Genomic DNA, 4,952 nt, shown 5'->3' with positions numbered 1-4,952 from the left:
CAGAGCTCGCATTCTTGAGTGAGCTCTTAACCAACTGAGCCACTCGGCTGGCCCCAACAAAACCTTTTACATGAAAAACAAAATATGTAGTTTCATTAATAATTTTTACCTTTTTTTGATTTCCTCAGAGACCTAGGAATGCATAACTGTCATTTGGAAACATCAAAATCTTGACAATGATTGGAGGGTGCAAGGTCATTTCAGACGCAAATTTGAGTAACATAAGTTTGCAGATCATCTTGCCAAAAACAGAACTTAAGGAAATGCTTTCCATTCCTTCTAAGGCCCAGCCAAATTGAAAAGACAAAAACAGTTATAGTAGGAGCCCTAAATACTCCATTGACAGCTATAGATAGATCATCCAAACAGAAAATCAGTAAAGAAATATCAGCCTTAAATGACACATTAGACCTATGGACATAATTGACATTTACAGAGCCTTTCATCCTAGAACACCAAACTATACATTCCTTTCCAGTGCATATGGAGCATTCTCAAGGATAGACCATATATTGGGAAATAAAAGTAGCCTCAACAAATTTAAAGACGTAATACTGCCATTTGGGGCAACATGGATGGATCTTGAGATTATCATGCTAGTCAAAATAAATCAGACAGAAAAAGTCGAGAACCATATGATTTCACTCATTTGTGGGACATAAAACTGAAAGCAATAAACAAACAAGACAAACATACAAAACTCATAGACACAGGCAACAGTTTAATGGTTACCAGAGGGTGAGGAGGGAGAGGGTGGTAGGAGAGAGTAAAGGGAGTCAAATATATGATGGAAGGAGAACTGACAATGTGATACATAGATGATGTATTATAGAATTGTACATTTAAAACCTATACTATTTTACTAACCAATGTCACCCCAATACATTTACTTTTAAAAATATCAGAATGTCAGGGAAAAAATGAAAAGAGCACTGCTAGAAACAAACTCTCTGGGCAAGAGTAATCTCTCCCCTTGTCATCCCTGCTTAATTCCCATTTTGATACTGGATTTCACTTGGGATTGTTATACTTTCAACGGTTAAAATTGTGGCAGCCATATATTTCTGAAAGATCCCCAAAGCACTGCTACTCAAGTACAGGGATATTTACATTTTGATTCCAGAAACACATCACCCCAACAAAAAAGGATATTGCTCAGCCAATTCCTATGGCCCACCCAAGCCCTGCACATGTAGTGGTTAGAAAGCCACATAATCCTCCCTAAAGTACATTTATCAGGGAAATTTTAATTGACTAGTAAATAAAATGACCAACTTCAGTAATTATTTTTGACAATTTAAATATTACGGTTTGATATCAATGAAGCATCGAGCAGCTATCCAAGACAGAAACCCCTACATAAGTATGTTCTCCTATTTTATGGTCGTGTGACCATAGCTATTTACTAGTGAAACAATACAATATCATGAAAATAGTGGTTATACTAATCATAACTTTGCTAGGCAAAAATCACTATCAAGATTTTGATCAATGCAGTATACAGCTATGCTTATTAAGACTCATGACAACCTAATATATAACAATTAGTATAAGTATGCAGGCTACATGCCATGGGAGTATTCCTCAACTTGAAACATGAGGCTGTAAAAGTCATGCTAAGATTCATACTGGAACATATTTAAATGTGAGAAAGTACATAATGAACATATACAGCCTGAAAGATTATTGTGAAATGTAACACAATTTTTAGCGTAAGATGATTATGAAGGCTATTTCTTTAATTAATCATTATTCTAATTTATATTAAAAATACTACTGTCTATGGATGTTTTGAAAAAAAGCAAAATGTAAGCTTTTTTATACAAAAGATAAATAGAATAGAATTGTTCACAATATTCTTACATAAACCAAACCATCCAGTGATTATGCATAATGAGTTATAGATTTGTAGATTTAAAGGAATTACAACAGTGCAACATATACAGATGGTGCAAAAAAATGTATACACATTTTAAGAAAGGAAAAAACTGTATTAACATTGTAGTACAATGAATAATGCTAGCATTCATTTGATGAAGGCCATCTTTGGAGCGAACATCATACTATACATTGCTACTGTAATTCAATTCAACTTCGAAAAGTAATACGTAGAAAACATCTTTTAAAATATGTACATTTTTTGGCACCCCCGGTATTTAGTGTAATAAGAATTGCCTGTGCTACATAACTGAAAGCATTTTCTCACAAGATAACTGATTTGCACTGGTGATTTTTCTTTTTCTTTTTTTTTTTTTGCATTATTGTAAAACTCTTCCTAACGTCAGCAGAAAATGGCTTTAATAACTTTCTCCCTTTTGTCCTACAGCAAAATGCTTCCAGAACAGCAGGCATCTTTTCTCATGAGATCACCCTTTAAGTATATGAAGATCTCTGTTGGAGGAGGTTATGGGGAGGATGTGACCACCCACCCAGTTGACCTTTGAACTGGACCTAGACAACTGGAGGCTACTCACCTCTTCTGCCGTCTTTGGGTCTTTGGAATGTGTGTTCTACCTACTATTCCCATACTAGCTGCCATTCCATTATGCTGCTTTGACAGTAAAGTGTTGAGACCATTTGAACTGTATGTGTGACTGAACCCTGTGAAGGTCTATATATAAACTTTTAAGATTTTGATAAGTGGGTGCAGAGATCTACTCGTTTTGCAGCTGCCCAGGGCAAGCCTCATATGTGAATTCCCTGGCTTGTTAAAATGCTACCTACAAATATGGAATGGTCTGCCTCTTTCTTTGATTCCTCCCTGCCCTCCTTTGTGTATAGGGGCCAGTTTCAAATTTCACCTGGGGAACCCCCAAAGTTGTGAACCAACAATTTTGTTTAATGATAGACATTTTCAGGTTTCTTTTATTTCTTTTATTTTTTTCCTAATGCTGCAGGTCATTTCATTCCACTACATCTAATGCAAATGGCTTTAGATTTCTAATTTCCTGGATATGTTGATGTGACAATATCCAATTTTGCAAATTAGTTTCATAAATAAATGCATAGTCAAGATATGATTGTGGAAGCAGGACTTCCATTATTACGAATTCTAGACTTTTATTTTCTACCTTAGACTGCACTGACTTAATGATTTCCACTGTTATCTGTGCAATGGTGAATACTAGAGTGAACTAAAACTCTTGGTAGTCAAGCTTCTACAGGTCATTTGGTTTTGATTGAAGTATGGTACCTAAGTTGATCCATGTTAAATCTTACTTTCATTTCTTTTTTTTGTTTGTTTTTTAGCTGAGCCATCCTGCCACCTGTTGTTGGCAGCTCAGTGGCTGCTCAGCTCGGGCCGGATATCGAACTGCTGTTGCTCAGAGCTCAAACTCTTGAGCGAGCTCTTAACCAACTGAGCCACTCGGCTGGCCCCCTACTTTCATTTCTTAGCACCATCACCTTGCCAACAAAACTCTTTTGAAATCATGGTTCTGATTTTTATTTGTAGAATATGTATTAGCATACACAAATGTTTCTATTTCATCACTTAAAAAAAGGCTGATTATGCATTGCTTTGCAGAAAACTAATTATTTTTATACTGAGAGAAAAATAAATAACACGAGTAGCATCTTTTCAAATTTATTTGTATTTATTTTATTTTTTGTTAGAACTAATCTTAAGCAATCTCTGAATTAATAAATTTGTCATGCACCCTTTCCATTTATTTTTTAAATTTTCTTATAAGATTATTTGTTACCACTATGATAACTAACTCAATGTATTCTAATAATATTTAGTTTAGTAGCGTTCTTGACTGAAAACTGGTCAACTTACTATGAAGTGGGAAGATAAAAACAAGGAAACCAGCAACAGCAAAATAACCTTTCTCCTTCTCCAGCCAATTATTTACTTGGATGTTTTCCTATAATAGATGCTTAAGAAATGTTTCCTGATTTTTGTTTTTTTATTATTTCCTTGTTTAGTATGTTATTCACTTATGGTATTTGAACTAGGTAGGGATAGGAATGATGCCTGCACAATTCGGACTTGGAAATAGTTTCCCATGGATAATTAAATACACTGCATAAAATAAAAGCTGAAATTAATATTTCTGATGAGCAAAATTTCCTCAAAATTATAACAAATGTAATTTTAAGGAACAGTGCAAGGCAGTTGTGCTATTTTGAAAGTTGTTTTTTTTTTCCCCCGAGGTTTATTACTTATACTATTACAAAGAAAATCTAAGACTTGTTTTATTAAACCTGTCATAAAAATTTGCAGAGATGTTATCTCTAGTTCCTTTCTAGAGCATTTGCATTATGATTTTAAAAAAGGAATAAATATTTGGAGAAGTTAATTTAGGCGGGATTCATTTTTCAATTAACAAAAAAACAATAAGGTCGCAGTGCTACAAAATTGATTTTTTTCTTTTTTTTTTTTTTTTTTTGTGGGGGTGGGTATTTTTTTTTAGATACGAAGAACCTCTGTGTATTGTGAGCAAATGGAAGGATAGCGCCAAGACTGGTTCTTTGATCATTTTTTTTCTTTGGTCCTACCCTTTCTTNTTTTTCGGTGGAGGTGGGTATTTTTTTTCAGATACGAAGAACCTCTGTGTATTGTGAGCAAATGGAAGGATAGCGCCAAGACTGGTTCTTTGATCATTTTTTTTCTTTGGTCCTACCCTTTCTTAAAATAGGTCATTCATTCAAATGACCCATCTTGGTTATATGTCATGTAAATAAAAGGGTCAAAAGGCGCTGACATTGATTGGAAAAAAATACCCATGCCTTCTTCCCTGAGATATATTTATATGTTGTTATTTTCCCAGAATAGTAACCTTAATCATCACCTTAGGAAAATAGTCACCTACTAATTTCATAAAATATATTCAACCTAAGCAATGACTTATAGTGCTATTTTTAAAACAGACTGTCAATTTTAGACATATTAATCATGTTTATTGATTGTAACACATCAAGTCACACTAGGGTAATTTAACACACAT

This window comes from Hipposideros armiger, unplaced genomic scaffold (assembly GCF_001890085.2).
Source record: "Hipposideros armiger isolate ML-2016 unplaced genomic scaffold, ASM189008v1 scaffold_644, whole genome shotgun sequence".
NCBI lineage: Eukaryota > Metazoa > Chordata > Mammalia > Chiroptera > Hipposideridae > Hipposideros > Hipposideros armiger.
This window is presented reverse-complemented; position numbering follows the sequence as displayed.